The sequence below is a fragment of the Loxodonta africana genome, chromosome 24 (assembly GCF_030014295.1).
Source record: "Loxodonta africana isolate mLoxAfr1 chromosome 24, mLoxAfr1.hap2, whole genome shotgun sequence".
Taxonomy (NCBI): domain Eukaryota; kingdom Metazoa; phylum Chordata; class Mammalia; order Proboscidea; family Elephantidae; genus Loxodonta; species Loxodonta africana.
In genome coordinates, this window is record NC_087365.1 from 13,099,103 (window position 1) to 13,126,535 (window position 27,433).

The window sequence follows — 27,433 nt, forward strand, 5'->3', positions numbered from 1 at the left end:
AAACACATAGGGGGCAGAGTTACAGATACTTCTGAGACTTAACCAAACACCTCACACAATTTGTTTATGGGGTTTGAAGTCTTAGAATCATAGTCTCATGTGACAACTTGGCCAATTTGCAAATATAATTGATAAAGTCTATATTCTACATCCTAGTTTGGTGAATAGTGTCTGAGGTCTTAAAAGCTTGCGAATTGCCATCTAAGGTACAACGATTGGTTTCTACTTGTCTGGAGTAGAAGAGAATGAAGGAAATCAAAAACTCAGAGAAGAAACTAGTCTTCAGGACTAATATCTTACATGAACCACAACCTCACCTACCTGAGACCAGATGTAGATGATGCCCAGCCAATACTACTGACCATTATGATCAGGTAGACAATAGGTAGATCCTGATAGAATGGAAAAAAATGTGAAACAGAACTCAAATTTTTAAAAAGACCAGACTTACTTGACTGGTTGAGATTAGAGGTCTCCCTGAGGCTATTGCCCTGAGATACTCTTTAAACTTTGAACAGAAAGTATTCCTTGAGTTCACTTTTTAGCTAAATAACAGTTTGGTTCATAAAATAAAAATGTCGCCTGTGGGTACAGTGCTTCTTTAAAGAAATCATCCATATGAGACCAAATGGTCAACATTTACTCAAAAGTAAAGACAAGAAGGCAAAGGGGCAGGGAAACTAGATTACTGGAAACGGAACAATCAGAACAGAAATAATGAGAAGGCTGACACATTGTGAAAAACGTAACCAATGTCACTGAACAAATTGTGTAAAAAAAAAAGTTAAGTGGGAGCCTATTTTGCTGTGTAAATTTCACTGAAAACACACAAAAAAATTATTAAAAAAAGAATACAGGAGAAATAAAAACATTTTAAGACAGAAAAACCCTGAAATGATATATGTCTTCACACCTTCACTAAAGAAAATGTTAAAGGGTATATTTATCTTTTAAAGAAAAAGATTTCAGTGGAACTCTTATATCTATGATAATAGGAAAAAATCAAGGAAAAAAGTGGTAACTACCTAGGCAAATATATATTAACAGTATAAAAGCAATAATGATGTTTGATGGGTTATAAAGGAGAAAATGTAACAATGATATGTAAAACAGAAGGTGGTATATGAAGCTAAAGATTTCTAAAATGCTCATATTCTACTTAGAATGAGATTAAAGCTTTTATTAACTTTAGATTTTGACAAGTTAATAATGCATATTGTTTTTCTTAGAGCAGCCACTGGTAGAAAAGACACTATCACTGTCACTTCAAAGGTGGTTGAGAGAAAAGAGTAGCATAATGATATATACGCAATCAATCAAAAACATCAAGATCGGGTATTTAAAAAAATAGAACATGCAGGACAAATGGAAAATATAAAATGACATTGTATGTTAAAAGACAAATATATCAATAATTATCATAAATTAAAAGGGACTGAATGGTTTAAATACAAAACAGATAAGTGAGTAGATTAAGAATATACTATGTTCTGTTTATCAGAGTTATATCTAAAACAGGAATATAAAGAAAAAAGTGAAAGAGCAGAAAAAAATTTATGGTGCAAACATCAATCAAAAGGAAACTGGTATAAAAATAGCTACATTAATATCACACAAAATAAAACTTAAGACAAAAAAGGCACTCAGCAGTAAGACAGAGCAAATCTAAAGTTGTATGCACCTAATAACAGCTCAGGCATAGCAACATTTTACATAACTAAACAGAGAAACAGAGAAATAATTATAGTCACAATGATAGCGGGAGACGTGAACACATCTCTCTTTTCAGCAATCAATAAAATAAGTACAAAAATCTGTGAGAAAACAGAAAAGATGAAGAAAATTCTAAACAGCTATGATCTGGGATATGTGTGTGTGTGTACGTGTGTGTGTTTGCAAACCATGACATCTAACAATTGCAGAATGCACATAGATTTCAGGTACATTTAAAACATACTGAGAAATCGTCAACAAACTTCAAAGAATAAAAATTGTCAGAATGTATTCTTTGACTACAGTGTTAGAAACTTAAAATCAATAAAAAAGATTCAACTAGAAAAATCTGAATATGTTTGGAAATAAATATGCTTTCAAATAAAATATTGTAGTATAAACTAAACAACTTCAATTAAATGATAGAGAAATTATACATAACAAAACCTAGGATATGCAACTGGAGCAACGTTACAGGGAAGTTTATAGCCTTAAATTTATAAAAATTAATGAAATGGAATACAATCATACACTATGGAGAATTAGCAAAACTAAATTTTTTTTTTTTTTAAGATTGACAAAACTCTGGTAAAACTGCACTGTAAAAATAGAATTAAAAACCCAGATAATTAATATATTAATATCTAGGATAAAATGGTATATCTCCAGATAAAAGTATATTATCAGCAACTTTATCCAATGCATTTGAAAATTTAGATAAAGTGAAAAGATTTGCATAAAATTGTTATTCATCAAACTAACTCAAGATGAAATAGAACACCTGAATAGTTCTATAATAAATGAGAGAATTAAATCAGATATTAAAAAATCTTCCTACAAAGAAAATTTCAGGTATAAATAGCTTCCTTGTTGAATACTGTCAGCACTCAAGAAAGAAATAATTATAACCTTACAAAAGCTCTTTCAGAATACTGCCCACCTCATTTTTTAGTCTAATATAACTTGATGCCAAAATTAGAGAGGAAGAAAACAAGAAAAAAAAAAAAATATGTAACAGGTAAGGCTCATTTAAGGAACTTAGGAGCAAATCTACTAAACAAAATACTATTAACATGTTAAGTGTTAATACACATATTATTTTCAGAAAGAATATTGTATCGTGTTTGTGCTGACTTTATCCCAGAAATACAAATTTGGTTTAACATTAAATATCAATCAATGTAATTCAGTACACTAACAGATTAGGAAAAAAAGTACAACCTCAATAGAGGCATAAAATGTGTTTCATAAAGTTCAATAAACATTCATTTAAAAAATGCTTAGCAAACTTGGAAAAGAAGGAACCTATCCTGGAATAAAAGTAATCTATTAAACTTATTAACATCATCTTTAATTGCAAACATGATAAAGTGGTGGAAGTTTTGTCTTTTTACTGGGAAAAACAACAACAACAACAAAATGCTGAAATCAGTCTTTACTATTTAACTAGAAATCTTAACCATATTAAACATAGTTAAGATGATTGAATCTAAATAAATTCCAAAATAATCGATGGGAAAACCAGTTGAATTTATAAGAAAGTTTATCAAGGTTTCTGCAAAAAAAGCCAATATGTGAAAATAACAAATATTTAGAAAATTCAATAAAAAATTCATTATCTGGAAATGATTTTCACAAAAGATGTGCAAGATTTCTACAGGGAAAATTATAAAACCTTACTGAGAGCCAGTAAAGATGTCTTAAATTACAGAAAGATACACTTTATTTATAGATTGGGAGGCTCAGTAATTTTACAAAATACTTATCAAATTGATACATAAATTCAATGCAATTCTAATCAAACCTCAGCAAGATATTTTTGATTCTGAAAAATGATTCTTAAACTGATGTGGCAAGACAAAATTTCAAGAATAGTCGAAATGCTTTTGAAAAAGAAAAAAAAAAGATGAGAAGACTTGCTTCAGCAAGTATTGAAATATATTTTAAGCTGTAATAATGAAAGCACTCTAGAAATTACACAGGTATAGACAAACATACCAGTGGACAGAGGGCAATACATCTAGAGGTCCTTAATATACAACAGAGGCATTTAATAAGTGATGCTGGGAAAGACTGGCACCCATGTAAAAAATAAAATTATATTAAATTATATTACCTTGCACCATACATAAAAATGAATTCTAAGTAGATTAAAGACCTATAACTTTTAGTGAAGAATATAGGAAGATATTTTCCTCGGGTAGGGAAAGACTTTTACATGTTAAACATAAAGATAAACAGATCGATAAATGTAACAACATTAAAACTAAGAATTTCTCTTCAAATAATTATCATGAAGAAACTTGAAAAGATAATCCATATAATCAGAGAAGACATTTGTGAAAAGTAAATATGACTGGACTAGTATCCAGAATATATAGAGAATTCCTGTCTAGTACTGGCTGACTGTCCAAAAACAAAAAACAACAATAACACCAAAAAAAATAAATAAAGACCTTAAAAATGACTTCACTTAGGAGAAAATTCAAATGCCTAATAATTGTAGAAAAAAGTGTTTGACCTTACCAATAATTAGAGAAATGCAATGAGATACATGGCCACCAGTTTGCAATAATTTAGTAGTCTGATAAAACCAAATACACTTATGACCCAACAATTCTACTCCTGTTTGTATGCCAGGCACTCTGGCTGTGCAGTGGTTAAGAGCTCAGCTGCTAACCAAAATGTTGGCATTTTAATCACCAGTTGCAACTTGGAAACCTACTCTGTCCTATAGGGTTACCATGAATTGAAATCGACTAGGTGGCAACAGGTTCGGGTTTTTTTGGTACATACGCCCTATATAAATGTGTGCTTAAATGCAAAGGGAGCTATGTAAAAGAATATTCATAGCAGGAATGCGTACATTTGCCAAAAATAAAAGCAATCTAAATGTCTATCAAAAATCCAATGGATGAATAGACTGTGGTATATTAATATAATGGAAAAGTACACATCAGTAAAAATAGATGGATTATACCACCACCATCGCTGCTATCAGTTGCCATCGCATGATGTGTGTTAGAGTAGAACTGTGTTCCATAAAGTTTTTGATGTCTAATTTTTTAAAAGTAAATTGTTAGGTCTTTCTCCTGAAGAGCTTCTGGGCAGACTTGAACCTTCAACCTTTTAGTTACCATCTGAGTACCAACCAGTTCCACCACTGAGGGACTTCAAATGGACTGTAGAATCCAAAAAAAAACAAACCCCTTGCTGTCAAGTCGATTCCAGCTCATAGTGACCCTATAGAACAAAGTAGAACTGCCTCACAGGGTTTCCAAGGAGTGGCTGGTGAATTCGAACTGGTGACCGCTTGGTTAGCAGCCAAACACTTAATCAGTGGGCAACCAGGGCTCCTCAAGTGGGCTATAGAGCTACCAAAAAAAAGATAGTTAAATATTATCCCAATATTAAAAAAAAAAAAAAGGCCCAAAATAGTCTGTTTGGGTTAAAATTGTCAACTCAAATCAGTGTGCTTATTAAATAATTTTACGTTTTTTACAGAAAATTCAAAATTAGGTAAAGTTCAAATACAGATAAACCTAAGCTGCATTGTTTAAGGATTCATACACAGATGGTAGAAGTGTAAAGGGAAAAGCTTGCCTCTGGTGGAGAGAAAGGGGGCTATCAATTGGACGGGAGACATGGGGGCTTGCAATGGTTCAATTCCCCTGGGTGGTGGTTACAAGGAGCTCATTTTATAACTATTTGAAAAACTATAAATTTAAGTTGTATTCCCATTTTCCAGTGTAAGTTATATCTCATAATGAAAAGAATTAAAAATATAAAAGAGAAAGGGAGAGACAGAGACTGAAGGAAGGGAAGCGAAGAAGAGAAAACAGAACTATATACTACATGAGTTTAGAGATGGAAGCAATTACTCTATACAAAAGGATGAAGTTTGTTGAGAAGGGTTTTTAGCTGGATCATGAAATGTGAAATAGATTCGCTTAAACAGAAATGCAGGCAGGGATGTTCCAGGCAAAGGAAAGAATATATGCGGAGATCTGGAAGTAGGAAAACTCAAAGATTTTTCAGGGATGAAAAATTAGATTAGTCGAGTCAGGCAGAAACGTCAGAATGCAGAGCAGTGAGAGATCAAACTAGAAGGTGGATTAGGTCTAAGTCAGGTGGAACCTTAAAGGACAAAATGGAAAATTGAGGTCTTGACCACTGGAGAGAGACACACAGGCAATATTTTTGCATGAGTTAGTTTTTTCCCATGTTGCATCAAAATAGTTGTGACTTCCATGTTATTTATATCCCTTCCTGGAAATTTTAAAATCTGCTTGATTTTAAAACTTCTTCCAACGAATGCGCAACCAAATGCCAGGCAAGGGATGACATTTGAGATAAGCGGATAGTTGATCTGCATTGGTGTAAAGTAAATATTAGCTTGACCCCCACTGAGATGCTCATATATTAGGAATAGACAGATCCCCTTAACCACAGAGGGCCCGTTGATGCAGCAAGTGCAACATCTCAACAACCTCATCCATGTCTTCCTCTGCTTGCCATATACTCCATGGAAACAAGGTGTGTGTGTATGTGTGCATACGCATGCACACACACACACACGTACAGAGGGGGAGGTAGGCTAAACACAAAATTCTAAAGTTAAAAAAAAGATTGTTACTGGGAAATATCTTTGGGAAAAGAGTGAAGATATCAAACAAATACAGTTGACCTAAAAAAGCACTTAATAAGACACCCAAGAGCAGCAGGCCCACTTTCAAAGTCCTCATTATCACACGTACACTTGGCATACCCCAGGGGGTGGACTTTCCTGTAAACTAGAAAGAGCCAACATGTCTACCAATTATACCACATTCACATTGGAATGAATGTATAATGATTACTATCTTTTTTTTTATGCCCACTGGCTTTTAAAGATGGATCTAAAGTCACAGCTCAAACAAGAGCTAAAAGAAATTCAAACTGAAGAGTTGTTTTTGTCAAGATCAAAAGGGAGGCAAATGTCAAAGCACATCTTCGGTAAATCAGTTGTTAATTATCAAAAATTCGGGAGCCAAGGTGGCAGAATAGACACCGCTTCCATCGAGCCCTCTTTACAACAAAGATCAGAAAAAAACAAGTGAAACGACTACATATGTGACAAGCTGGGAGCCCTGAGCATCAAAGGCAAACAAGGAACTGACAGGCAGGGGGAGAAAGAGGCCGTTCAGAAGTGGAGAGGAGTTGCAGGACCTGAATCGCGGGGAGCCCTCAGGCACCATTCCCAGAGCGGGGGCAGTGACGGCAGTGGGCTGGTACTAGCGTTTGGCTGCAGTTTCCTCAGGAAGAAGCAGCCAGCCACACAGCCCACTCACACCTCCAGAACGTGAGGAGAATGGCACTCCAGGCAAAAGCTAAGTACTTGAGTATATTTTACCGCACCCCCCCATCCCCAAGCTGGCTTTAGCAGCTGAATCCCTGGGCCTGAGATAGGCCCTGGTGAGCACCTAGAGCCATCCTCCTGGCCTTGGGGAAGGAAAAAACTTGCATTTCGGGGAAAAGATAATTTGCTAGCTCCACTAACCAGGGGAGCTCAGGACAGAAGCGGCTCCTGTCCAGGCATAAAACATCCATGGACTTTGTGCACCTTTCCCTTTTGCATGGACTTGTGTGGGCCTATTTTGGGAGAATACGCCCTCGTTGGCCGACTCTAACTGTTTCAGCTGTGCGGTGGAGAGGTGGGTGTTTGATGTTTGACATTGCTTTGCCTAATAAACAAGTTCCTTACCTACCCACATCAGGGACCTAAGGACTGGTAGCTCCACTCAGGTCACCCAGCCAGCCATGACAGGGGTCCAAAGATAGCTGGTACCTCCCAGTCCTTACAATCAAAAATTTTCGGTGCCCATTGTCTGTCTGCAGAACCCACCCACCCGCACGCTCTAGGGAACACAGAGGTGCTTTCCTCAGAGACACTCGGGGTCAGTTCTCAGCCCCCTGCCTTGTTAAGAGTGTGACGCCCTGCTGCAATCAGATACTGGTAGATATGCCAATCACTCCTGCCCCCTGAGACTGTAGGACAGAGCCTGTACCACACACTTGATGATTAGCTACCTGGAAACCTGAGCTGAATTCATACAAGAAAACTGAATGGACTCCTAGACTGATATACCTGATAACAGCTCTAGCCATCTGGGGACAGGACGTCAGAGCTCCAAGGCAAAAATAATCAAGCTAGCTCACTCAAGCAACCCATGCGGGTATACCAAAACAAAAAGCAAAAAGCAAGAAGCTATGACACAGTAAGCAAGCATAAACTAATACAATAACTTATAGATGCCTTGGAGACAACAGTCAGTATCAAGTCATGTGAAGAAACAGACCATGATCACCTCAATAGGCTCTCAAAACAAAGAATCCAGGGATCTTCTAGATGAAAGTGCATTCCTGGAATTACCAGAGCCAGAATACAAAAGATTAATATTCAGGACCCTTTTTTTTCTAGGTGTGAGGAAGGAAATGAGGCAATACTCAGAACAAGCCAAGGAACACACAGATAAAGCAATTGAAGAAATTAGAAAGATTATTCAGGAACATAATGAAAAGTTTAATAAGCTGGAAAAACCCATAAATAGACAGGTGGCAATCAGAAGTTCAGAAGATTAACAATAAAGTTACAGAAGTAGACAACTCAATAGAAAGTCAGAGGAGCAGAATTGAGCGAGTAGAAACCAGAATTTCTGAACTCGAAGATAAATTGGTACTAATATATTTGAAGAAAAATTGGATAAAAGAGTTTAAAAAAATGAAGAAACCTTAAGAATCATGTGGGACTCTATCAAGAGAAATAACCTACGAGTGATTGCAGTACCAAAACAGGGAGGGATAACAGAAAATACAGAGAAAATTGTTGAAGATTTGTTGGCAGAAAACGTCCCTGATATCATGAAAGATGAGAAGATATCTATCTAAGATGCTCATCAAACTCCACATGAGGTAGATCTTAAAAGAAAGTCACCAAGACATATTCTAATCAAACTTGCCAAAACCAAAAATAAAGAGAGAATTATAAGAGCAGTGAGGGATGAACGAAAAGTCACCTACACAGGGGAGCCAATAAGAATAACCTCGGACTACTTGGCAGAAACCATGCAGGCAAGAAGGCAATACGATGACATATTTAAAAAATTGAAGGGAAAAAAATTGCATGCCAAGAATCATATATCCATCAAAACTCTCTCAAATAAAAAGGTGAAATTAAAACATTTCCAGATAAACACAAGTTTAGAAAATTCGTAAAAACCAAACCAAAACTACAAGAAATACTAAAGGGAGTTCTTTGGTTAGAAAATCAATAATATCAGGTATCAACCTAAGACTAGAACACTGGGCAGAGCAACCAGAGTCAACCCAGACAGGGAAATCCAAAAAACAAAGCAAGATTATAAAAAAAAAAAAGCTCAAAACAGGGTAACAGTGATGTTATTACATAAAAGAAGACAACATTAAAATAATAAAGAGGGACTAAGAAATGTCATACACCTTGCATATGGAGAGGAAGATATGGCGATACAAAGATATAAAAGTTAGGTTTAAATTTAGAAAAATAGGGGTAAATAATAAGGTAACCACAAAGGAGACAAACTATCCTACTCATCAAAATAAAATACAAGAAAAAAATAGAGACTCAGCAGAAACAAAATCAACAACAACAAATATGAGGAGAGGACAATATATAAAGAAAATCTACTCAGGACATAAAATTAAGTGGGAAAAAGAAACTGTCAACAACACACAAAAAAAGATATCAAAATGATAGCACTAAATTCATACCTATCCATAATTACCCTGAATGTAAATGGACTAAATGCACCAATAAAGAGACAGACAGTGGCAGAATGGATTAAAAAACAAGATCTGTCTATATGCTGCCTACAAGAGACACACCTTTAGACTTAGGGACACAAACAAACTAAAACTCAAAGAATGGAAACAAATATATCAAGCAAACATAAATCAAAAAAGAGCAGGAGTGGCAATATTAATTTCTGATAAAATAAACTTTAAAGTTAAATCTATCATAAAGGATAAGGAAGGACACTATATAATGATTAAAGGGACAATACACCAAGAAGATATAACCATATTAAATATTAAATATTTATGCACCCAATGACAGGGCTGCAAGATACATAAAACAAACTCTATCACCATTGAAAAGTGAGATAGACAGCTCCACAGTAATAGCAGGAGACTTCAACACACCATTTTCGGTGAAGGACAGGACATCCAGAAAGAAGCTCAATAAAGACATGGAAGATGTAAACGCCACAACCAACCAACTTGACCTCATAGACATATACAGAACACTCCACCCAACAGCAACCAAGTATACTTTCTTTTCTAGTGCACACGGAACATTCTCTAGAATAGACCACATATTAGGTCATAAAGCAAGCCTTAGCAGAATCCAAAACATTGAAATATTACAAAGCATCTTAGACCATAAGGCCATAAAAGTAGAAATCAATAACAGGAAAAGCAGGGAAAAGAAATCAAACGGTTGGAAACTGTCCAATACCCTGCTCAAAAAAAGACTGGATTATAGAAGACATTAAGGATAGAATAAAGAAATTCATAGAATCGAATGAGAATGAAAACACTTCCTATCAGAACCTTTGGGACACAGCAAAAGTGGTGCTCAGAGGCCAATTTATATCAATAAATGCACACATACAAAAAGAATTATCCCTACAACTTGAACAAATAGGAAGAGAGCAACAAAAGAAACCCACAGGCACTGGAAGAAAAGAAATTATAAAAATTAGAGCTGAACTAAATGAAAACAGAAAAACAATTGAAAGAATTAACTAGACCAAAGGCTAGTTTCTTGAAAAAATCAACAAAATTGATAAGCCACTGTCCAAACTGACAAAAGAAAAACAGGAGAGGAAGCACATAACCGAATAAGAAATAAGATGGGCGATACTACTACAGAACCAACTGAAATTAAAAGAATCATTTCAGATTATTATGAGAAATTGTACTCTAACAAATTAGAAAACCTAGAACAAAAGGATGAATTCCTAGAAACACACTACCTACCTAAACTAACACAAACAGAGGTAGAACAACTAAATAGATTCATAACAGAAGAAGAGATTGATAAGGTGATCAAAAAGCTCCCAACAACAACAACAAAAAAAGCCCTGGTTCGGATGGCTTCACTGCATAGTTCTACCAAACTTTCAGAGAAGAGTTAACACCACTACTACTGAAGGTATTTCAGAGCATAGGAAAAGACAGAATACTCCCAAACTCATTCTATGTAGCCACCATATCCTTGATACTAAAAGCAGGTAAAGACACCACAAGAAAAGAAAATTATAGACCTATATCCCTCATGAACGTAGATGCAAAAATCCTCAATAAAATTCTAGACAATAGAATTCACAACATATCAAAAAAATAATTCACCATGACCAAGTGGGATTCATACCAGGTATGCAGGGATGATTCAACATTAGAAAAACAATTAATGTAATCCACCACATAAATAAAACAAAAGACAAGAATCACATGATTTTATCAATTGATGCAGAAAAGGCATTTGACAAAGTTCAACACCCATTCATGATAAAAACTCTCAGCAAAATAGGAATAGAAGGAAAAATCCTCAACATAACAAAGGGCATTTATACAAAGCCAACAGCCAACATCACCCTAAATGGAGAGAGCAAGGATGCCCTTTATCACGGCTCTTATTCAACATTGTGTTGGAAGTCCTAGCCAAAGCAATTAGGCTAGATAAAGAAATAAAGGGCATCCAGATTGGCAAGGAGGAAGTAATATTACCTCTATTTGCAGATGACATGCTATTATACACAGAAAACCCTAAGGAATCCTCAAGAAAACTACTGAAAGCAATAGATTGGTTCAGCAGAGTATCGGGATACAAGATAAACATACAAAAATCAGTTGGATTCCTCTACACCAACTAAAGGAACTGTGAACAGGAAATCGCCAAATCAATGCCATTTACAGTAGCCTCCAAGAAGATAAAACACTTAGGAATAAATCTTACCAGAGATGTAAAAGACTTATACAAAGAAAACTACAGTACACTTCTGCAAGAAACCAAAAGAGACTTACGTAAGTGGAAAAACATACCTTGCCCATGGATAGGAAGACTTAACATTATAAAAATGCCTATTCTACCAAAAGCGATCTATACATTTAATGCAATTCCAATCCAAATCCCAATGACATTCTTTAATGAGATGCAGAAACAAATCACTAACTTCATATGGAAGGGAGAGAGGCCCTGGATAAGTAAAGCATTATTGAAAAAGAACAAAGTGGAGGTGGAGCCAAGATGGTGGACTAGGCAGACGCTACCTCGGATCCCTCTTACAACAAAGACACGGAAAAACAAGTGAATCAATCACATACATAACAATCTACGAACCCTGAACAACAAACACAGATTTAGAGACAGAGAACGAACTAATACGGGGAAGCAGCAATTGTTTCCAGAGCCTGGAGCCAGCGTACCAGTCAGGTACGGCACAAGCACAGAGAGCGGCTCCACCCCCCTGAACTAACCCCGGGAGGGGGACCAGCCGGTTCCACGGGTGGCGTGGGACGCAGCCGGTAGGAGAAGTCCCCGGGAGGCAGTGACTGGTCTTGGAGCAGAAAGAGCAGCGTCCGAGCCGGGGAACCGTCCCGCAGGGATTTGGACTGGACGCAGCGGATTTTCTGGAAAAACTAGTTTCCCAGTGATGGCTCGGAGACAACAATCCATATCAAACCACTTAAAGAAGCAGACCATGACAGCTTCTCCAACCCCCCAAACAAAAGAATCAAAATCTTTCCCAAATGAAGATACAATCCTGGAATTATCAGATACAGAATATAAAAAACTAATTTACAGAATGCTTAATGATATCACAAATGAAATTAGGATAACTGCAGAAAAAGCCAAGGAACACACTGATAAAACTGTTGAAGAACTCAAAAAGATTATTCAAGAACATACTGGAAAAATTAATAAGTTGCAAGAATCCATAGAGAGACAACATGTAGAAATCCAAAAGATTAACAATAAAATTACAGAATTAGACAACGCACTAGGAAGTCAGAGGAGCAGACTCGAGCAATTAGAATGCAGACTGGGACATCTGGAGGACCAGGGAATCGACACCAACATAGCTGAAAAAAAATCAGATAAAAGAATTAAAAAAAATGAAGAAACCCTAAGAATTATGTGGGACTCTATCAAGAAGGATAACCTGCGGGTGATTGGAGTCCCAGAACAGGGAGGGGGGACAGAAAACACAGAGAAAATAGTTGAAGAACTCCTGACAGAAAACTTCCCTGACATCATGAAAGACGAAAGGATAGCTATCCAAGATGCTCATCGAACCCCATTTAAGATTGATCCAAAAAGAAAAACACCAAGACATATTATCATCAAACTCGCCAAAACCAAAGATAAACAGAAAATTTTAAAAGCAGCCAGGGAGAAAAGAAAGGTTTCCTTCAAGGGAGAATCAATAAGAATAAGTTCAGACTACTCAGCAGAAACCATGCAGGCAAGAAGGGAATGGGACGACATATACAGAACACTGAAGGAGAAAAACTGCCAGCCAAGGATCATATATCCAGCAAAACTCTCTCTGAAATATGAAGGCGAAATTAAGATATTTACAGACAAACACAAGTTTAGAGAATTTGCAAAAACCAAACCAAAGCTACAAGAAATACTAAAGGATATTGTTTGGTCAGAGAACCAATAATATCAGATATCAGCACAACACAAGGTCACAAAACAGAACGTCCTGATATCAACTCAAATAGGGAAATCACAAAAACAAACAAATTAAGATTAATTAAAAAAAAAATACACATAATAGGGAATCATGGAAGTCAATAGGTAAAAGATCACAATAATCAAAAAGAGGGACTAAATACAGGAGGCATTGAACTGCCATATGGAGAGTGATACAAGGCGATATAGAACAATACAAGTTAGGTTTTTACTTAGAAAAATAGGGGTAAATAATAAGGTAACCACAAAAAGGTATAACAACTCTATAACTCAAGATAAAAACCAAGAAAAACGTAACGACTCAACTAACATAAAGTCAAGCACTATGAAAATGAGGATCTCACAATTTACTAAGAAAAACACCTCAGCACAAAAAGTATGTGGAAAAATGAAATTGTCAACAACACACATAAAAAGGCATCAAAATGACAGCACTAAAAACTTATTTGTCTATAATTACCCTGAATGTAAATGGACTAAATGCACCAATAAAGAGACAGAGAGTCACAGACTGGATAAAGAAACACGATCCATCTATATGCTGCCTACAAGAGACACACCTTAGACTTAGAGACACAAACAAACTAAAACTCAAAGAATGGAAAAAAGTATATCAAGCAAACAATAAGCAAAAAAGAAGAGGAGTTGCAATATTAATTTCTGACAAAATAGACTTTAGACTTAAATCCACCACAAAGGATAAAGAAGGACACTATATAATGATAAAAGGGACAATTGATCAGGAAGACATAACCATATTAAATATTTACACACCCAATGACAGGGCTGCAAGATACATAAATCAAATTTTAACAGAATTGAAAAGCGAGATAGATACCTCCACAATTATAGTAGGAGACTTCAACACACCACTTTCGGAGAAGGACAGGACATCCAGTAAGAAGCTCAACAGAGACACGGAAGATCTAATTACAACAATCAACCAACTTGACCTCATTGACTTATACAGAACTCTCCACCCAACTGCTGCAAAGTATACTTTTTTTCTAGCGCACATGGAACATTCTCTAGAATAGACCACATATTAGGTCATAAAACAAACCTTTGCAGAGTCCAAAACATCGAAATATTACAAAGCATCTTCTCAGACCACAAGGCAATAAAACTAGAGATCAATAACAGAAAAACTAGGCAAAAGAAATCAAATACTTGGAAAATGAACAACACCCTTCTGAAAAAAGACTGGGTTATAGAAGACATTAAGGAGGGAATAAGGAAATTCACAGAAAGCAATGAGAATGAAAATACTTCCTATCAAAACCTCTGGGACACAGCAAAAGCAGTGCTCAGAGGCCAATTTATATCAATAAATGCACACATACAAAAAGAAGAAAGAGCCAAAATCAGAGAACTGTCCCTACAACTTGAACAAATAGAAAGTGAGCAACAAAAGAATCCATCAGGCACCAGAAGAAAACAAATAATAAAAATTAGAGCTGAACTAAATGAATTAGAGAACAGAAAAACAATTGAAAGAATTAACAAAGCCAAAAGCTGGTTCTTTGAAAAAATTAACAAAATTGATAAACCATTGGCTAGACTGACTAAAGAAATACAGGAAAGGAAACAAATAACCCGAATAAGAAATGAGAAGGACCACATCACAACAGAACCAAATGAAATTAAAAGAATCATTTCAGATTATTATGAAAAATTGTACTCCAACAAATTTGAAAACCTAGAACAAATGGATGAATTCCTGGAAAAACACTACCTACCTAAACTAACACATTCAGAAGTAGAACAACTAAATAGACCCATAATAAAAAAAGAGATTGAAACGGTAATCAAAAAACTCCCAACAAAAAAAAGCCCTGGCCCGGACGGCTTCACTGCAGAGTTCTACCAAACTTTCAGAGAAGAGTTAACACCACTACTACTAAAGGTATTCCAAAGCATAGAAAATGACGGAATACTACCCAACTCATTCTATGAAGCCACCGTCTCCCTGATACCAAAACCAGGTAAAGACATTACAAAAAAAGAAAATTATAGACCTATATCCCTCATGAACATTGATGCAAAAATCCTCAACAAAATTCTAGCCAATAGAATCCAACAACACATCAAAAAAATAATTCACCCTGATCAAGTGGGATTTATACCAGGTATGCAAGGCTGGTTTAATATCAGAAAAACCATTAATGTAATCCATCACATAAATAAAACAAAAGACAAAAACCACATGATCTTATCAATTGATGCAAAAAAGGCATTTGACAAAGTCCAACACCCATTCATGATAAAAACTCTCACCAAAATAGGAATTGAAGGAAAATTCCTCAACATAATAAAGGGCATCTATGCAAAGCCAACAGCCAATATCACTCTAAATGGAGAGAACCTGAAAGCATTTCCCTTGAGAACGGGAACCAGACAAGGATGCCCTTTATCACCGCTCCTATTCAACATCGTGTTGGAAGTCTTAGCCAGGGCAATTAGGCTAGACAAAGAAATAAAAGGTATCCGGATTGGCAAGGAAGAAGTAAAGTTATCACTATTTGCAGATGACATGATTATATACACAGAAAACCCTAAGGAATCCTCCAGAAAACTACTGAAACTAATAGAAGAGTTTGGCAGAGTCTCAGGTTATAACATAAACATACAAAAATCACTTGGATTCCTCTACATCAACAAAAAGAACACCGAAGAGGAAATAACCAAATCAATACCATTCACAGTAGCCCCCAAGAAGATAAGATACTTAGGAATAAATCTTACCAAGGATGTAAAAGACCTATACAAAGAAAACTACAAAGCTCTACTACAAGAAATTCAAAAGGACATACTTAAGTGGAAAAACATACCCTGCTCATGGATAGGAAGACTTAACATAGTAAAAATGTCTATTCTACCAAAAGCCATCTATACATTTAACGCACTTCCGATCCAAATTCCAATGTCATATTTTAAGGGGATAGAGAAACAAATCACCAATTTCATATGGAAGGGAAAGAAGCCCCGGATAAGCAAAGCACTACTGAAAAAGAAGAAGGAAGTGGGAGGCCTCACCCTACCTGACTTCAGAACCTACTATACAGCCACAGTAGTCAAAACAGCCTGGTATTAGTACAACAACAGACACATAGACCAATGGAACAGAATTGAGAACCCAGACATAGATCCATCCACGTATGAGCAGCTGATATTTGACAAAGGACCAGTGTCAATTAACTGGGGAAAAGATAGCCTTTTTAACAAACGGTGCTGGCATAACTGGATATCCCTTTGCAAAAAAATGAAACAGGACCCATACCTCACACCATGCACAAAAACTAACTCCAAGTGGATCAAAGACCTAAACATAAAGACTAAAACGATAAAGATCATGGAAGAAAAAATTGGGACAACCCTAGGAGCCCTAATACAAGGTATAAACAGAATACAAAACATTACCAAAAATGATCAAGAGAAACCCGATAACTGGGAGCTCCTAAAAATCAAACACCTATGCTCATCTAAAGACTTCTCCAAAAGAGTAAAAAGACCACCTACAGACTGGGAAAGAATTTTCAGCTATGACATCTCCGACCAGCGCCTGATCTCTAAAATCTACATGATTCTGTCAAAACTCAACCACAAAAAGACAAACAAGCCAATCAAGAAGTGGGCAAAGGATATGAACACACATTTCACTAAAGAACATATTCAGGCAGCCAACAGATACATGAGAAAATGCTCTCGATCATTAGCCATTAGAGAAATGCAAATTAAAACTACTATGAGATTCCATCTCACACCAGCAAGGCTGGCATTAATCCAAAAAACACAAAATAATAAATGTTGGAGAGGCTGCGGAGAGATTGGAACTCTCATACACTGCTGGTGGGAATGTAAAATGGTACAACCACTTTGGAAATCTATCTGGCGTTATCTTAAACAGTTAGAAATAGAACTACCATACAACCCAGAAATCCCACTCCTAGGAATATACCCTAGAGATACAAGAGCCTTCATACAAACAGATATATGCACACCCGTGTTTATTGCAGCTCTGTTTACAATAGCAAAAAGTTGGAAGCAACCACGGTGTCCATCAACGGATGAATGGGTAAATAAATTGTGGTATATTCACACAATGGAATACTACGCATCGATAAAGAACAGTGATGAATCTCTGAAACATTTCATAACATGGAGGAACCTGGAAGGCATTATGCTGAGTGAAATGAGTCAGAGGCAAAAAGACAAATATTGTATAAGACCACTATTATAAGATCTTGAGAAATAGTAAACCTGAGAAGAACACATACTTTTGTGGTTACGAGGGGGGTAGGGAGGGAGGGTGGGAGAGGGTTTTTTATTGATTAATCAGTAGATAAGAACTGCTTTAGGTGAAGGGAAAGACAACACTCAATACATGGAAGGTCAGCTCAATTGGACTGGACCAAAAGCAAAGAAGTTTCCGGGATAAAATGAATGCTTCAAAGGTCAGCGGAGCAGGGGCGGGGGTCTGGGGAACATGGTTTGCGGGGACTTCTAAGTCAATTGGCAAAATAATTCTATTATGAAATCATTCTGCATCCCACTTTGAAATGTGGCGTCTGGGGTCTTAAATGCTAACAAGCGGCCATCTAAGATGCATCAATTGGTCTCAACCCACCTGGAGCAAAGGAAAATGAAGAACACCAAGGCCACACGACAACTAAGAGCCCAAGAGACAGAAAGGGCCACATGAACCAGAGACCTACATCATCCTGAGACCAGAAGAACTAGTTGGTGCCCGGCCACAATCGATGACTGCCCTGACAGGGAGCACAGCAGAGGACCCCTGAGGGAGCAGGAGATCAGTGGGATACAGACCCCAAATTCTCATAAAAAGACCAAACTTAATGGTCTGACTGAGACTGGAGGAATCCCGGCGACCATGCTCCCCAGACCTTCAGTTGACACAGGACAGGAACCATCCCCGAAGACAACTCATCAGAAATGAAAGGGACTGGTCAGCAGGTGGGAGAGAGACGCTGATGAAGAGTGAGCTAATTATATCAGGTGGACACTTGAGATTGTGTTGGCAACTCTTGTCTGGAGGGGGGATGGGAGGTTAGAGAGAGAGGGAAGCCGGCAAAATTGTCAAGAAAGGAGAGACTGAAAGGGCTGACTCAAGAGGGGGAGAGCAAGTGGGAGTAGGGAGTGAGATGTATGTAAACTTATATGTGACAGACTGATTGGATTTGTAAACGTTCACTTGAAGCTTAATAAAAGTTATTAAAAAAAAAAAAGAAAAGAAAAAGAACAAAGTAGGAGGCCTTACTTTACCTGATTTTAGAACCTCTTATACAGCCACAGTAGTTAAACCAGCCTGGTAATGGTACAACAGATACATAGACCAATGGAACAGAACTGAGAATCCAGACATAAATCCCTCTACATATGAGCAGTTGATATTTGACAAAGGCCCCAAAAGAGTTAAATGGGAAAAAAACAGTCTTTTTAACAAATGGTGCTGGCATAACTGGATATCCATCTGCAAAAAAATGAAACAAGACCCATACCTCACTCCATGCACAAAAACGAGCTCAAAATGGATCAAAGACCTAAATATAAAATCTAAAATGATAAAGATAATGGAAGAAAAAATAAGGACAACGTTAGGAGCCCTAATACATGGCATAAACAGTATACAAAACATTATTAAGAATGCCAGAAGAGAAACTAGATAATTGGGAGCTCCTAAAACTCAAACACCTATGCTCATCCAAAGACTTCACCAAAAGAGTAAAAAGATTACCTACAGACTGGGAAAAAGTTTTTAGCTATGACATTTCTGACCAGCGCTTGATCTCTAAAATCCACGTGATACTGCAACAGCTCAACTACAAAAAGACAAATAATTCAATTAAAAAATGGGCAAAAGATATGAATAGACATTTCAGTGAAGAAGACATTCAGGTAGCTAACAGATATATGAGGAAATGTTCACGATCATTAGCCATTAGAGAAACGCAGATCAAAACTACAATGAGATTTCATCTCTCTCCAACGAGGCTGGCATTAATCCAAAAAACACAAAATAATATATGTTGGAGAGGCTGTGGAGAGATTGGAACACTTACACACTGCTGGTGGGAATCTAAAATGGTACAACCACTTTGGAAATCCATTTGATGTTTCCTTAAAAAGCTAGAAATACAACTGCCATACGATCCAGGAATCCCACTGCTCAGAATACATCCTAGAGCAATCATCAAAATTCCTTACGAAATCTTTATTTTTTTCTTTCACCTCTGGCAACAAAGCTTAGTAAAAACAAAAGAGACAGCCATACACCCTGTGGGTGGTGAATTTCTTCTTGCACTGAGTCCCCATAGTATGGGCTGCGTCCTCTCTCTACTGAATTAGTGTATATGTCTGAAAAATGAAATGGAAACTGAAGTGCGAATTACACAGGTAAGTTAGGTAAAAAATAAATTCTCCAGAAACATCCAGATTGAAGCAAACTTGTTTTCTATGGTTCATATCATCCTGATAATTACCTTAATTCTCCATTTCATTTTGCTTCTGTAGACAGCTTAATGGCAATTAAGATTTTTGGATCTTGCAGCATAAGAATAAATACTCAATTAAGGCTTTTTAAGATGAATCAGAGATGGAAAGTCACTGTAGCTGTAAATGAGGATTGCTCCCCACTCCCAACCCTTGGCCTGTATGTTTTCAGATGTAATTTGAAATACAGAGAATATTTCTACTGATAAAGGAAAGGGAATAAATCAGTAACGCATGAAAAAAGAATTTCCTTCTTACCAAACTGTCAAATTAAAGTCTGTTGCTGTCGGTAGTATGTGTCCAGATCACTGTTATCACAATCATTTCCAAAGAGCAGAAGAAATTTGCTACTTCTCAGACAATGTAGGAGTTCTGGGGACTCAAAGCAAAATCATTCAATCCATTGATCAATCAATGTATTCATTCATTCAGAAAGTATTTACTGAACTCCTGCTAAGTAAAAAAGGACCAGATGCTATATACAAGCTTGGGATACATCAGGGAACAAAAAAAAAGCAAAGATTCCTGACCTTATTAAGTCTAACATTCTAAGGGGAAAGAGGGAGGCAGATTAAACAATAAAAAGTGTGTTGTGACTAAACAATAGATGTAATAAATAGGTAAATGATATACTGTGTGAGGGTGAAGAGTGGGAAATGGGAAATGAAAAATAGAGCAGGTCAAGAGGATTAGGGAGTTCTTTAGAGGGTGTGTTGCCTTCTTAAGTATGGTGCCCAAGAAAAAAAGCCCATTTAAAAATGTGGCATATGAACAAAGATTCGAGGGAGGTGAGAGAGAGGTTGTTGTTGTTAGATGCTATCAAGTCAATTTTTGACTTGTAGTGACTCCATGTGACAGAGTAGAGCTGCCCCATAGGGTTTCCTAGGCTGTAACCTTTACAAGAGCAGATCATCTGGTCTTTCTCCCATGGAGCCACTAGGTGGGTTCGAACCACCAACCCTTCAGTTAGCAGCTGAGCGCTTAACTGTTGCGCCACCAAGGCTCCTTTTCCCATGTAGATATCTGGCAAAAGAGGGTTTTCTGCTGTGAAAACATCCAGAACAAAGGTCCTAAAGCAGGATTGTGTCTGATATATGTGAGGAACAGCAAGGAGGTCAGAGTCTGAGCTACAAGTATTAGGTAGGCCATTGTAAGGACTTGGGCATTTATATTGAGTGTCGTAAAAGCCATTGTTATTTTTAATTATTGTAAGGTATTGTCAAGTCTGTTACGACTCATAGGGGCCTTATGTACAGCAGAATGAAACACTGCCTGGTCCTGCACCGTCTTCATGGTCATTGTTATGCTTCAGCCTATTGTTGCAATCACTGTGTCAATCCATCTCACGAGGGTCTTCCTCTTTTTTTGCTGACCCTTTACCTTACCAAGCATGATGTCCTTCTCCAGGGACTTGTCCCTCCTGATAACATGTCCAAAGTGTGTGAGACGCAGCCTCACCATTCTTGTTTCTAAGAAGCACTCTGGCTGTACTTCTTCCGAGACAGATTTGTTCGCTCTTTTGGCAGCCCATGGTATATTCAACATTCTTCACCAACACCGTAACTCAAAGGCATCAGTTCTTCTTTGGTCTGATTCATTGCCCAGCTTCATATGCATATGAGGTGATTGCAAACACCATGGCTTGGGTCAGGTGCACCTTAGTCATCAAAGTGACATCTTTGCTTTTCAGCACTTTAAAGAGGTCCTTTGCAGGAGAATTGCCCACTGCAATGTGTTATTTGATTACTTGACTGCTGCTTCCATGGGTGTTGATTGTGGATCCAAGTAAAATGAAATCTTTGACAATCGCAATCTTTTCTTCATTTGTCATGATGTTGTTCATTGGTTCAGTTGTGAAGATTTTTGTTTTCTTCATGTTGAGGTGTAATCCATACTGAAAGCTGTAGTCTTTGATCTTCATCAGTAAGTGCTTTGAGTCCTCTTCACTTTCAGAAAGCAAAGTTGCACCATATATATAATGCAGGTTGTTAATGAGTCTTCCTCCAATCCTGATGCCCCGTTCTTCATATAGTCCAGCTTCTCGGATTATTTGTATTACAAGTATTTTGAAAGAACACGACCCTGACGCTCACCTTTCCTGACTTTAAACCACACCGTATCCCCTTGTTCTGTTTGAACGACTGCCTCTTGACCTATGTACAGGTTCCTCATGAGCACAATTAAGTATTCTAGAATTCCCATTTTTCACAATGTTATCCATAACTTGTTATGATCTACACAGCCGAATGCCTTTGCATAGTCAATAAACACAGGTAAACATCTTTCTTGTATTCTCTGCTTTCACTAGAGGTCCATATGACATCAGCAATGATAATCCCTTGTTCCACATCCTCTTCTGAATCCAGCTTGAATTTCTGGCAATTTCCTGTGGATGGATGTACTGCTGCAACTGCTTCTGAATAATCTTCAGCAAAATTTTACTTGCATGTGATACTAATGATATTGTTTGATAATTTCTGCATTTGGTTGGATCATCTTTCTTGGGAATAGGCATAAATATGGATTCCTTCCAGTTAGTTGGCTAGGTAGCTGTCCTCCAAATTTCTTGGCATAGATAAGTGAGCACTTCCAGCTCTTCAAACGTTTGTTGAAACATCTCAATCGTTATTCCATCAATTCCTGAAAGTCTTGTTTTTTCCCAATGTCTTCAGTGCAGTGTGGACCTCTTCTTTCAGTACCATCGGTTCTTGATCATATGTTACCTCCTGAATGATTGAACATAGATCAATTATTTTTGGTACAGTGGTACAGCCCTTTGGACCAGTGGTACAGCCCTTCGAAATCATCTGTTCAGCTTTTTTACTTTATGATTTCTTCCTTTCATTTTAGCTACTTAATGTTCAAGAGCAAGTTTCGGATTCTTTTCTGACATCCATTTTGGCCTTTTCTTTCTTTTTAATGACCTCTTGCTTTCTTCATGTATGACGACCTTGACATCAGTCCACATCTTACATAATCTTCAGTCCTCAGTGTTCAATGCATCAAATGTGTTCTTGAGATGATCTCCAATTCAGGTGGGATATACTCAAGGTCGTACTTTGGCTGTCCTGGGCTTTTTCTAATTTTCTTCAGCTTTAGCTTGAACTTGCATATGAGCAATTGATGGTCTGTTCCACAGTCAGCCCCTGGCCTTGTTCTGAGTGATATTATTGAGCTTTTCCATCATCTCTTTCCACAGATGTAGTCAATTTGATTCCGGTGTATTCCATCCAGTGAGGTCTACGTGTATGGTTGCTGCTTATGTTGTTGAAAAAGTTATTTGCAATGAAGAAGTCATAGGTCTTGCAAAATTCTATCATGTGATCTCCAGCATTGTTTCTATCACCAAGGCCATATTTTCCAACTACCGATCCTTCTTTGTTTCCAGCTTTTGCATTCCAACCACCAGTGATTATCAATGTATCCTGATTACATGTTTTACCAATTTCATACTACAGAAGTTGGTTAAAATCTTCAATTTCTTCATCTTTGCCTTAGTGGTTGGTGTGTAAATTTGAGTAATAGTTGTATTAACTGATCTTCTTTGTAGGCGTATGGGTATTTTCCTATTACTGACCACGTTGTACCTCAGGATATATCTTGAAATGTTCCTTTTGATGATGAATGCAACACCATTTCTTTCAATTTGTTATTCTTGGCATAATAGACCATATGATTGTCCGATTCAAAATGGCCAATACCAGCCCGTTTCAGGTCACTGATGCCTAGGATATTGATGTTCTTATGTTCCATTTCATTTTTGACAATTTACAGTTTTCCTAGATTTATACTTCACACATTCCACATTTCAATTATTAATGGATATTTGCAGCTGTTTCTTCTCATTTTGAGTCGTGCCACATCAGCAAATGAGGGCTCTGAAAGCTCGACTCCATCCACATCATTAAGGTTGACTCTACTTTGAGGAGGCAGCTCTTTCCCAGTTGTATTTTGGGTGCTTTCCAACCCGAGGGGCTCATTTTCAGCACTATATCAGACAATGCTCCACTGCTATTCATAAAGTTTTCACTGGTTAACTTTTTTTTTTTTTTCAGAAGTAGACTGCCAGGTTCTTCTTCCTAGTCTGTCTTAGTCTGGAAGTTCAGCTGAAACCTGTCCACCATGAGAGACCCTGCTGGTATTTGAATACTGGTGGCAAAGCTTCCAGCATAACACCAACATGCAAGCCCCCACAGTATGGCAAAATGACAGACACCATTGGAGACCTTTAAACAGAGGAATGATGTAATATGAATTATTTTTTAAAGGGACCGTTCTTGCTGTTGTGCTGAAAAGAGTCTGTGGGGGAAAGAGACGACAAAAGTGAGAAGTGATAGTAGCTTGGGACAATATGGCAGCAGTGGAGGTGGTGCAAAGTGACTAAATTATGAATATATATTGAAGGTGAGCCAACGGGTTTTCCTGATTGGTTGGTGAATATGAGAGTAAGGGAGGAATCAAGACTCTAAGACTTATGATTTTAGCACTTGGAAGAAAGGTATGATCAATTGGAATTAAAACAAAGCAAAACAAAAAAGGTAAAGTTTGGTGGCGGTGAGGAAATCAGTTTAGTTTTGCATTTTTTAAGCTTGATATGTCTATAGACACCCAAATGGAATTGTAGAGTGAGTAGTTGATGACATAAGTCAGAAATGCAAGGAGGTCTGGGCAAGAAGGTGAGTTTAGGATTTTAACTCTCCCCCACTTCTTCCTAAAGCTTGAAGTTCTTCTCATGATGGCAGTGCTTCTTCCTCATCTTTCTAGGGATTTTTTCACAGTTTTATTTTTCCACTTTCTAATTCTCATCAAAACTTATCTGTCTTTTACCTCATCTCCACTCTATGGGTAATTAATTTGACTAAGACTTCTCTATAAATGACAATAATAATAACAGTAGACCCTGAAGATTCTGAAAGACTGCTTGGAGAAGAGATTCTCTGTCAGTCTACATTAGACTGTAACTTGAAGGAGAAATAAACTCTGCTATAGTAAGCTATTGAAATTGTGAAGTTGTTTACAACAACTTGCATGTCTTAACTGATAGAGAAATTGAATATTTGCTATGTGTTCTAAATTCCTGAGATATAATGCCATTATTATTCCAATTTTAAGTCCTTGAAGGCAGCAGGTAAAGCAGAGGGGTGACTTAATAACTCCAAGCCTGTTTTCACCTTCTTCAAACAGTTTTTGCCTCTCCATTATGCCATTTCCTACCCTATATCATCTCCACCATATAATTCTTTTCTCCTATGGTTCATCTTAATATGTGTTGCTAAAGACCAAGGCTGAGTTACTGTACTATAGCTGTCTGCTGTCAACTAAAACTTAGTAGTTGCTTAGCCAGGCTTCTTTTTTTTTTTGACAAATGAGTTTATGCTACCATTTTTAATGTTCTCTTTTGCCTGCTCTTATACCTTTGCAGCCTAGCTCCCATTCTCACTACTGGGCTTCTATGTCCTAAATTTAACTTCACTGAGTAATTTGCAGTCCTAACTTAACTAATACTTCTGGGTCTTTTGTCCTGAAACCTTCTTTTCTCTTGCCTTCTGTGAGACTACTGTTTTTCTCCTGGTTCAGTTGTTGCATCTCCATGTACTTCTCTTTGTCTCCTAACCCCTTAAATGTGGTCTGATCTCTGATTGTTTTCTCATAGGATATGGTGTTTCTGGCTACAGGTAGAACTTATATATTGGTGGCTTCAAAATCTAGACTTGAACTCATATTGCTCTTTTAGCTCTAGATTAATATTTCAAATTGTGATGGAACATCTCAAACTGAATGTGTGTTTTGAAGCACTTTGAACTTGTTATCATCAAAACTTAATTTAGCTTTTGTTGTTATATTATATAATCCCATTATTAAAGCTAGGCCTGACAGTACTGCCCCTGTTTGTTCTTCTAAAAATGTTATGGTCTTTGTACATTTAGGTCCTTTGTGATTTTTTTTTTTGTGTGTGTGTGCAGTGTGGGACATGAACCTTGTGTCACTTTTCTGCATGTGGAAATCCAACTCCCCAACACCATTTATTGAAGAGACTCTTCTTTCCCCATTAAATGGACTTAGCAGCCTTGTCAAAAATCAGTTGACCACAAATGTGTGGCTTTATTTCTGGACTCTGAATTCAACTCCATTGGTCTATGTATCTATTGATATACCAGTACCAGACTGTTTTAATCACAGTAGCTGTATAACATTCATTGCCATCAAGTCAATTCTGACTCATAGCAACTCTATAGCACAGAGTAGAACTGTTCCCTAGGGTTTCCAAGAAGCATCTGGTGGATTCGAACTGCTGATCTTTTGGTTAGCAGCTAAACACTTAACCGCTGTGCAGCCAGCTGTATAGTATATTTTAAAATTGGGAAGTGTGAGTCCTCCTACTTTGTTTTTCCCTTTCAACACTGTTTTAGCTATTCAGGGCTTCTTGTCATTCCATATAAAGTTGAGCATTAGTTTTTCTATTTCTGTAAAGAAGGCTCTTGGAATTTTCCAAAAGACAAAATAAATAAATGAGACCTCATAAAAATTAAAACCTTTTGTTTATCAAAAGGCTTTACCAAAAAAGTGAAAAGACAAACTACTGACTGGGAGAATATCTTCAGAAAACGTATATTCAATAAGACTCTAATAACCTATACATATATATAAAATTTGGAAACCCTGGTGGTGTTAAGTGCTACAGCTGCTAACCAAAAGGTCGGCAGTTCAAATCTGCCAGGTGCTCCTTGGAAACTCTATGGGGCAGTTCTACTCTGTCCTGTAGGGTCGCTGTGAGTCAGAATTGACTCAACGGCACTGGGTATATATAAAATTTAACAACAACAACAAAAAAAAACAACTCAATCGTAAAATGGCAAAGGACTTAAGTAGATATTTTACCAAACAGGACATTCAAATTGCCATCAGGATGGTTAAGATTTTAAAAATAAATAAATACGTAAAACAGAATATAACGAATGTTGACCAGGATGTGCAGAAATTGGAATCCTTATCTACTGCTGGTGGAAATGCAAAATGGTACCTCTGTTGTAGAAAACAGTGTGGCAATTCCTCAAAATAACTAAAAATAGGACTACCATATGACCCAGCAATACCACTCCTGGGTATATGCTCAAAAGACTTGAAAGCAGAGATTCAAAAAGAAATTGTATAGCAATGCTCATTCCAGCATTATTCATAATAGCTAAAAGGTAGAAACAACCTAAATCCCCATCAAGCGATGAATGGATAAACAAAATGTGGTAGTTGCACGCAATGGAATACTACTCAGCTGGTAGAAGTCTTGATACATGCTACAGTATGGATGAAACTTGAAGACATTAAGCTGAGTGAAATAAGCCATTCACAAAAAGGACAAATATTGCATGACCTCACTTATACAAAAAGGCAAATGTATAGAGACCAAAGTTTATTAGTGGTTACCAG